The 10,921-nt window shown below is 35.7% G+C and overlaps 1 pseudogene; it reads left to right on the top strand.

Moving 5' to 3' along the window:
• Nucleotides 1–9,844: 9,844 nt before the first annotated feature.
• On the top strand, nt 9,845–10,168 carry LOC149192058 (catalase pseudogene; annotated as a pseudogene).
• The last annotated feature ends 753 nt before the right edge of the window (nt 10,169–10,921 follow it).

Genomic DNA, 10,921 nt, shown 5'->3' with positions numbered 1-10,921 from the left:
ATAAATACGCCTGGAAAAATGATAGGAAACTTATCACACATGAATCTATATAAATTTGAACAAATAATGTTGATCACAACAAATTCTATTTATGTCAAAGTATATGCACTATACAAGGTTTCTGCAAAAAAAATCCAACCCTTGTTGTGTCTTTCATAATTTCTTTATAGCCAAAACATTTACAACAAACATCAGAAAATTAAGGAAGTGTATCTGCAATCTAGTTCTAGAAAATAAATCTTATTTTTGATGTTAATTAAATAAACATTTTTAAAAATAAAGTTGTGGTCAATATTAAAAATAAAGTTGTGTTCAATATTTCTTCATCATATATGATTTAATAGTGAGATATAAAATGAATTGACACTAAAAAAAAATAATGATCAAAAGGAATTGAAACTAAGTTTTGATTCTCTGTCATAAAATCTGGAGATTGCCCTGTTTTTACGCCTTAAAAAATTGTTGAAAATCATAATTTCTTTAAACTTTGGAGTTAATTTCATAAAGGCTAAATATTCTCAACATTTATCGTTCATGTAATTTTTAAAACATATCTTTAACCACCACTTTAAACAACTCCAAGTTTTTGGTGCTCACAGAACAAGTGGCATTGTATATTGAAGCAAAACTAAGGCAGTCGCTGACACAAAAATTGTTAGCGTTTGGTACAAAGTAGAGAATATTTTTGCTGAAAAAGAAATTATTAGCTTTTGGTGCAAATTTTCAAACAAAAATGCTGACAAAATAAATGGTTCCTATTTCCCTCAATCACTTTTCAATTGTTTTGCTGCTCTCAGTAGCAGGTCCACCTCATCATTTAGAACACATTTCTTCTCTTTAGTTCTTTTGAGTTTAGCCTTAGGGCCTTTCTTTTCCTTTTGTTTTCATTTTGGAGCCTTAGAACTAGAACTCTTTTCTTTGTTTATTATCAAATATTTCGTTGGTGAATCATTTATCTGAATTACCTCCTTAGCTAGGAAAAGATTTTGTCTCAATTTGAAGTTTAGATGAATTTTGTTCACAGGAATTGTATATGGCTTTCAAAGCCCATATAGTTCAGCTAATGTGGGGTCCTTCTCTTCCTCTTCTCTGACTATATGGTATTCCCCTGTTTCTCTAAATTTCTCCTCTGTAACCTCTGATGTTTGACCTACAAGTTTTTTCTCAGATGTGCTTGAATTTTTAGCTGGCTCGGGAATTTTTGGAGAATGTGGTCCTTCGTTTTGATTACTCTCCTAGTATTTCTTGTATATACGCTTTCTAATTTTGGCATAGGAAAAGGAACTTTTAGAGGTGAAACCTTTCCCCTGCTTTTGGTTTTAATGGTGGAAGAGGAGAGCTCTCTTGCAAGTTTATGGGATTTGAAAAAGATCTTGCATTTTTCTTTTTTAGGGCCAAAGAATTAGGGTCTCCTAATGTACTAAAACCTCTAAAGAACAACAAATGGTCCCAAGTTCTATTAAAATTCTTCAAATTTTCTACCACTAATAATTTAATTAAACCTTTATGATATACATCAAACTTAGTCTTCTTTTGACTTTGGGTGACATCTTATTCAACCTATTTAACAAGAAAAAGGGCATATTGATCTGAATTTGACCATAGAGTTGTGCTAAAAATAGGAAATGAAACATACCAATTCTATGATAACGCCCCTCATAGGTAAAATACCTCTAGATGATGACTATCATTTCATGCCATTCTTTCTTCAACTGGGTTTTTTATACATTTGACCACCATGGCTCATTCCTATGTTTGTTCTTAAGGAAAACAACAATATTGATGCCAATGATATTTTTAATCTTGAAAAACAAAATATTTCAATTAGTATACCAATGATCTATGAAATGATCTGCTCTGTGACTGAGAATGAAATGTCAGTTATTCCACCATTAAAAGTTTTGGTAAATGCCTATGTCACACCATTGTGATAGCCATCACAACAGAAACAATTATTTTCCTAGCCATCATGTCAAAACTACTCCTGGAGTTCTAGGTTAGACTAGTGAATATGAGGGCCTTATGCTTCCCCTCTCATCATACAGCCACTCTTCCCCATTTTCCTCATCATCTTCCCACAACAACTGAAACTTGTATCTGCAATCACGACACTGATCTTTGAAACTAACCGAATGCACTGAACTCGACCAGTGAAATGAAAACAAACCCGCACATTATTTGGTGACTAACTATCAGTTACATCACTACGATTACTTTATCAATCAAGTATAAGGAGCTAATGATAATTAAACAATGTTTTTACTATGAAATGATTGTTATAAGATACCAATCAGATATCGCCGACATTGGATTTGTCGGTGCCACTTTTAGGCATATAAATGGGCATTCAACACTTTAGTTTTGTCAGTGCTCACTTATGAATAATCACTCACTTTCACTGACATTTTATTTTTTATCACTTGTGTTACATTTTGTTTTGAAATAATGCTCATAAATTAAATGTGAGTGTTGCCAAACTTTTCATAAAAATTTAGAAATGTTTAACCCTATACTAATGTTTGTGACAACACAAGTGAACCATTTTATTGCACTTTAATTATTCAAAGATATGAAATTAAAATGAAATTTCAAGATTTTGGGTTTTTTTATGGTGTTCTACCCGCTAGCATTCAGGGGATCTCCCCGATAAGTCCCAACTAGACCTCAAACAATTTGGAGTAGGAGTCCCAACAGTGTATGGTAGTGTAATGCCTTGACTATGGTAGCGCACAGAGGTAAGTAAGATAACTTTGGGTGAGAGCAAGTGTGTGACCATGCAAATATTTAAGTGTGATGCATGTAGGTTATGACACACAGAGGGGATAAGGAAGTGTGCCCCTTAGAAGTCTGTAATAGTATGCAGCTTGAAAGGAACACATGAGTAGAATGACATCACAAGATAAAATGCGGAATAGTCCAAAAATTAAAGTGAAGCATTGATCCAACAACATGTAGCCAGCAAGATCCCTACAATTTCATATAAAGTAGTTCATAAGAAAATGCATAAGCTAAACAACAAACATTGTTAAATCAAACATAATATTCCAACTAAAATAAACACATATGAATGAAAGTGTGTTGGCTCTGATATTATTATTATAAGTGAAAGTTCCATCCATACATACACCATTGATGACCACTAGCCCTAATAGTGGAACATTACAGTCAAGAACACCTTCTCCTCCAAAGTAGTATACTCTCTCTACGTTGTGGTGAAGCCAAGGCTCATCACAATACTCCCAATTCTTTTCTAAGCCTAAGCCTAGCCAAATGCTTGGCTCCCAAAAACCTGTTCTATGAGTTATGAGGTTCTATTTATATCAAATTGTTGGCTGACCCTTGAAATTCCCCTTTGTGACTCTTTGACTGCCCTCATAACTCTTCAATTTCTTTACAAATAACTCATTACATAACACGATGACATTTCACATTCCACTAATGACACTTGGAATTTCACTTATAACATATTTACAAATAATATTACAATTTCCACATGTACCCATGTAAGAAAAAATAGGCTAGAGACAACCTAACAAGACAAAAAACTATGACTCCGAATTTTGGGGAAAGACAAACTCAGCAACCTCCACTTGGTGCTTCTCGGTCACCTATTGATGCCAAGCTTAGTACTGTGTGATCATGTCCATGAACTTCTTGATGGTGTCTTTGTGATAGAAGACCCTTGCCTCCATAGCATCTTAGTATGTTGTCTTAGAACCTATATCCAACTTGTCCTGGAGCATGTGCAACATGGTGTTAACCATGACAGGACCACCAATGTACTTTTGCATGTTATTTTCTCTACACCAAGTCATCACTGGTGGCCTCTTGACTTAGCTGCTCCATGTACCGATTGATCTCTAGCCATACTTTTTTCTTGGGTCTAGCCTCGGTGAGGGAACCAACTGAGAGGATCCTGTGTGTTCTCACCATGACATCCAAACTCTTGTACAATTGTGCACATGAGGCTTGAATTTTATTGATGAATGGGATGAGATTCTCATAGTTCTAGATCAACATCCAAACCTTTTGCTTCTCCATATCTGTTTGTGGATTTATCTTCTTTGCCAAGTGAAGTGGGGCCCCTTTGTACCACATTGTCCACTCTTGCACATGGGTGATGGCAACATGTATGTTCCTGAGAGTTTTATCAAACACTTTTCTCCACTATTGTAAGTTATGCACACAGATAACTGCTTTATGCACGGTGACAAATCCATCATCAAGGTTATTCATGGTAGTCTCAAGTGTTGACACATCAACAAGTATGGATTTCCTCATCTCTACCATTGTGAAACCTAAAATCTGATGTTGAATTTGTTCTACCTCTTTCTTGGCAGCCTCCATATTATTTTCCATTTATTAATTCTTGACTAGCAAGAACTTAACATTTGAGCTCATGCCCCAGCATAGGCCAAGGTGGCATCGACAAGGGTAGTTGGATGCTTTATGATATCTGGCACTATCACCCTTTACTTCATAAACTTAGGTGATGTGTGATCATCCATAAAGTGCTTCCTCTATGCTTGTACAATCTTCTTTTGCAACTCACAGATGAAACATTGTACACATCCATGACCGGATCATCATCAAGGAGAACAACCTCTCCTTTCTTAGTCGGGACTAGTTATGACACTGGAGGTGGTGCAAACTGAGAAACAACCTCTAGCACTCTCAGCATAAGGTTAGTGTTTTCATTCTGTAGCTCCTATCCCCACTCCATGTCTGTCACTTTAATCAGTTGCTCAATATGCTAAGAAAGTTCTCAATCCTACATTTGTTCACCCTCTTCCTCAGCTACCAGTTGTTCTGACTCCTCAACCTGTATGATCATTATTTTCTCTTTCATCATGCCCTTCATTTCTTATTCCTCATGTTTCTTCTTTTCTTCTCTTTCTCTCCTCCTTAGCTGCTGCTATTCCTTCCACTTCTTCTACATTTCCTGCAACTTTATTTTTGCTTCCAGCAACATTTTTTTTTTCTCTTTTTTCGCTCTGCTCTCTTTATCTGATACTCCCTCTTTGCCTCTGCTACCAAAGATGCTTTCTATGTGATAGGATATGCTCGCATCTTGCATCCTTTCTCTGCCTCTAGGTTCTTGTTCCATTGAGAGGAAGCTTCAGTTGAATGGAGAAGAGGAGATTTTAGTTCCAAAGGAAGAACCTCAGGATGTTGTTCAGCAACCACATGTAGAGGAGTAGAGAGTGGAAGCACCCACTCATGTAGAGACTTCTAGAGATGAAAGGAAGTGCACTAGAGAGCCTAACATATTGATCCATGATGCTAGAGACAATGTGGGAGCACCCACATCATAGCGTAGACAAAGAAAATCACCATATTGGTACACTAGCTACACAGCTCTAATGAGTGAGAGTGTAGAGATTGAGCCATCATCATTCAAGGAAGTAGTGTAGAAACCATTATGGATTGATGCCATGGTTGAGGAGTATGACTCCATTATTAGAAACAATGTTTAGGAAGTGGGCGTAATACCAACAGACAAGTCAGTAGTGAATTCCAGATGGCTTTAAAAGGTGAAGCAAGCAACATATGAGAGTGTGGAGAAACACAAGGCCAAATTAGTGGCTAGAGGGTTCTCTCTGGTGGAGGGAATTGATTACAAGGAGACCTTTGCTCTAGTAGCAATGTAATCTTCAATCAAATCTATTCTAGCACTTTCAACACAGATGGGATGGAAGATACATCATATGGATGTGAAGACAACATTCTTCAATGGTGTGATTAAGGAAGAGGTGTACATTGATCAGTCAGAAGGATTTGATACCTTCAACAAAGAGTCGAATATGTGTAGAATCAAAAGAGAGTTGCATGGATTGAAACAACCACCCCGTGCTTGGTACACTAGGATTGACAGTTATTTCTCTAAGTTGGGCTTCACCAAAAGTGAAGTAGATGCGAACCTTTACCATATTGGGGTTGACATAAATTATTGATTATAGTATTATATTTTGATGATCTAATTCTAACAAGTGATGAGAAGCTGGTAAAATCTTGCAAAGAGGATCTTGTTAGAGAATTTGAGATGAAGGACCTAGGGCTCATGCATTATTTGTTTGGCATGGAAGTATGGCAAGGAGATGAGGAATTTTTTGTCTCTTAGGGAAGGTATGCCAACAAGATACTGAAGAAGTTCCACATGGAGAGCAGCAAACCCATGGAGACTCCTTTAGTTGGGAATTGGAGGAAGGAAGATGTTACTTTGGGTGAAGTAGTGCAGGCTACTATTTACAAACAACCTATGGGTTCACTTATGTATTTGGTGAACACATGACCAGACATATGTTTTGCAGTTAACCAACTTAGTCAAGAAATGGTTAAGCCAACTAAACTTTATTGGAAGGAAACTAAACGTGTGTTGAGATACCTCATAGGAAACACTTAGTTTGGTCATTGGTATAGGCGAAGAGAGGGAGTGAAGCTTCAAGGCTTTACAAATATAGATTGGGTAGGGAGTCCATTCGATAGGAAGAGCACATCAAGGGGAATCTTCAGTATTAGGTCAGGAACAGTTTCTTGGTACAGCAGGAAGCAGAGATCAATTGCACTTAGCTCGGAAAATGAAGAGTACATGGTTGTTAGTCAAGAAACTTGTGAGGCTATTTGAATGAGGAAAATCCTTGTTGGGTTATTTAGTCAACAAATGGATCCTACAATGATTTACTGTGATAATTAGAGTTGTATAGAACTCTCTGAGAATCCAATTTTTCATGATCGTTCCATGCACATCAACATCCGATATCACCGTCTATGAGATTGTGTGCAGAGGAGAATCATGTTGTTGGAGTACATTCCTACATAAGAACAAGATCCAGGCATTTTGGCAAAGGCATTGTCAAGATGCAAGTTCGTGTTTCATCGAGGCATGGTGAGGGTAGAAGATAATCCCTTTCTTGTTAAGAGGGAGTGTTTAAAATGCAACAAGAAAATCTGAATTTAATTTTGTCCTTGAATTAAATTGGGAATAAAATTTTAATTCCAGATCGGATGACAACTTGTATTAATTAACGAAGTTAATTTGACTAAGTTGGCTTAGTTAATTTGAGTTGAGGGTCTCACTTGAGTCATGTAGAGTGTCTCCAATATTAAAGGAGCCATCGTTGAGTTTATTTTGAGTTGTAATTAATTAATTCATTTTAACTGAGTTAAAGTCAGTTAAAAAAATTCCAACTGTTGGAGGAACTAGTGGGAGGTCTAGTAGTGTGGCGTTTCTTGAAGTGTAGTGTGGTGTTTCCTAGAGTGATCAACCAATAAAATAATGATTCACTCATAAATAACTCACGCATGTTAGATATCAGACTTACCCAGTTGAGATTGGAGTTCAGGGATAATGTACTATTAGTTGTATAATCATCTAAATTGTATAGGTGCTGTATGCAGTCATAGGAATTCTTATGAGGATTGTGCAATTCAAATTGAGGAATTTCCCTAATTAATAGGGGCTAATTCTAAAGGAAAATGCCCAAGGAAATAGGGACTTGGGGAAGCGAGAAATTGGTTAAGTATTGGCTTGAGCTTGTCTAGGAAGCAATGAGACATATAGAGAAAGTGCAGAGGTTGCTCGGACTTGAGAAAAGCATTACAATCTTCTCATATTTTCTGACTAATGCAATATACAAATAGTAGGGTTTTTTAGCTATGAATTCCCCCAAGAAATCATTGTGTATTGCATTGATTGAATTCTTTCTCTTGTATTCTTCATGATTTCGCGATGGATTAATTGTTTGCGCTGATGAGTAGAGTAGATTCAAGTCCATTGTTTTAGTAAATTACAATTAGCAGTTTGAATTTACAATGAATTTCTACATAAAATAATATATAGGAATATAATCATAAAAACAAACCAATAGTAAAACAAATAATAATTAATATGTAAACACAAAATCCATTAATATATTAAAAATAAATAATTTAATAATCCTAAAAATAATAAATTATTAATATTTTAATTATAATATAATGCAATGTGAAATTTTATCAATTTTAAATTAATAAATTATATAAATAATAAGTAAATCTTAAAATCATACTAACCAAATAATAAATAAACAAAATTAAAAACAAGAAACCTAGGGGAAAAAATAATAATACGCTAATAAAAAAGTAATATGACAAAATAATAATAATAATAATCAAACAAAAAATTAAAAGAAATTGGAAAAAAATGCCTTGAAAAATTAAAAAAATAAAATAAAATAATAAAGTAAAAAAATAATAAATACTTTTTATTTAAAAAACAAACTAAAAACAATAAAAAGCACTAGCACTAGGGAAATTAACCAATATAATAATTTTATAATTCATATATTAAAATAATAAGAAATAATAATATTCATTGTATTAAATATAGTATGCCTATTGTTATCACCTAAGAAACAATTTCTAAATGGTTCACATCATTTTGATTGTAAAGGTTTGGTGTTAGTCTGAGTTTAGTTTTCTTTCAAGATTGGGCTTTTGGGATTATATTTCTCAAGATATGGACAAAATTGGTATTGTTGGGTCAAATGGCACCCCTTACAGATGACATCTGGCAAATAAAATTCGAGCAAGTCAAAGCAGATTGTTTTTCTAGCTTACGTGAATTATGGGTGCTTCGCCAAATTTTGTCACCAATACTCGTAAAGCTTTTGACAACACTTTGTGTGCCATATGTCTTTGCTCGTGGCAATATCAGGGAGCACATTTTTCACCTTTACACAAAGAAAAAAAGTGCAGTACCTTACTAACAGCATGGAGCGAACAAATGATTCTAGAACAGTACGACTGGAACCAGCACAGAGTTCCCTTGACATAGCATCTAAGATAGATTCCAGCAGAGATCATATGGATGAGTTTCTTGAAGGCCAAGAATGAGAAAGGCCTCTAGAGATTATATCTGAGGTCGAATCTAATAGAGTGAATATGAATGATGTCCATGGGAAACAAGCCTCTAAAACATCATTGGCACATGTTACTAGTGAAGTTAAAATTAGTCCTGGAGTGTCATATTTCCATACAACCCTTGAATCTAATAGGATACAGGAAGTTCAAGTTTCTGTTAATGAAGTATTTGTGCGAAACGATGCTCCTTTTGTAGTTCGTCATGTGCGAGGGGTGAAAAATTCTTATGGAACACAGCAAGAGTTTAATAATGTAAGAGAGATTAATTTTCCAAATCAGCGACCTTCTGTACAGAATATTGAAGGACTAGATTTCATTGCTGCAAATCACAAGTCCTTTGAGGAGGACAAAGAAATGTCAAATCGCCTCTCTGAAAATCATGAAACACGTGGAGGACAGAGAAGGATCGCGCTGCCTTGTTGATAATTATGCACTAAGTGAAGAGCTAAATGTCCTTCCCGTTAATCTCGACACAGCTTTGATGGAGAAAAAAGAATCAAATTCTCCAGCAGAACATCACAGATTACATGTGTTGTAGGGAATGGAAGGGGCAATTGTTGAACCTCAAGGTGCACGGAGTAAAATCAATGAAGAAAAACAATTAATTAATAAGGAACCAAATAATGTCATTGATGCAAATATTGCAATCACTGGCAACATTTGGACTTACAAACTTGACTTCACTGAGTTTTAAAAAGAGCAATGCAATAACTGCATCAGGCTTGCGTGCCTTATCTAGTCTTGTGAATTTGACAATTTTGGATCTGGAGATGTGCTCAGGGACTCATGTTACACTGAAGATAAGCTACTCCAAACAAGGATATTCTCATACTCAGATACACAAAGGCATCAACTTGGACCCAACTATTTGATGCTGCCAGCCAATGCACCCAAGTGTTCACATCACAATAATCATCACGAGGGATTCATGAACTTTATGCACATGGATGAAGAGGTTAACTACTTTCCATCAAGGTTCGATCCAGTTCGTCATGCTGAGAGATTTCCCATTCCTGCCTATACCAATACTGGCAAGCGGGAGAAGTGCGTGATAGAGAAGGAGAATAATTTCAAACAAACTGGAGAGCGATATCGTTCATTTTCACCAGATAGGCAAGAGCGTTTTGTGAAGAAATCGGTGGCAGCTTTATCAGATCCTAGGGTCACCCATGAAATTTACAATCTTTGGATATCTTACTGGTCACAATGTTACAAATCACTGGGTCAGAAGATAGCAGCTCGCCTTAACATGAAAGCAAATATGTAAGAAGTTCGAACTGCAGCATGCAATGTGGGATGCGACATTTTATAATAGGATGCTGCTTCTTGTTAATCTTTCTACATATATGAGAGGCAGGAGAAAGATGAATTCTCTCTGTGAAGATAAAATTGCTTTTACTTTAGTACATAGTGCTAGTGGTTGATGAAATTGAAATTACAACTGATGATTTATCAGTGATTGGACATATGTTAGGTCTAGGGGATAGATACCTACTTATAAACTTTGACAGGTCTATTGTCATGAGTGGATTGATGCATCTAAAAGGACTCATGATTATAATGAAAATTAAATGACAGTAGTTGAAATTCTGGATGACGATATATACTCTGGAGCAGAGAATATTTTCAGCCTTTTTACAGTGAGGAAAAATAGTGATGTTGCAACTGATGAAGAGAGAGGAAAATTGGAAGTGGTAGGTGAATACCAATTAGGAGAGTTTTTTATATCTTTTTAGGCATGGATCTCTTGTTATGCATCTGCTAGATTCAGAATCTAGCCGGATTCCTACAGTTATATTTGGAACAGTCAATGGTGTTATTGGTGTCATTGCATCTCTTCCTCAGGAGAAATATTTGTTTCTTGAAAAGTTACAAGCAAATATTGCCAGCAACCAAAAGAGGAATTCCATGAAGGGGTCAGAAATACAAAGAGGCTCAAGACAGTCGAAATTTGGCATTTAAACTGTGTTTTTGTGATTGCACAGCAGTTTCGTAGCGTGCAACGAAACTGCTGTAGCTA

Source organism: Pinus tabuliformis, chromosome 2_2, assembly GCF_031772625.1.
Source record: "Pinus tabuliformis cultivar Carrire ecotype Pingquan chromosome 2_2, CPIR1, whole genome shotgun sequence".
Classification (NCBI taxonomy): domain Eukaryota; kingdom Viridiplantae; phylum Streptophyta; class Pinopsida; order Pinales; family Pinaceae; genus Pinus; species Pinus tabuliformis.
The sequence above is the reverse complement of the archived record's forward strand: the minus strand, read 5'-3'. Positions and strand labels throughout refer to the sequence as shown.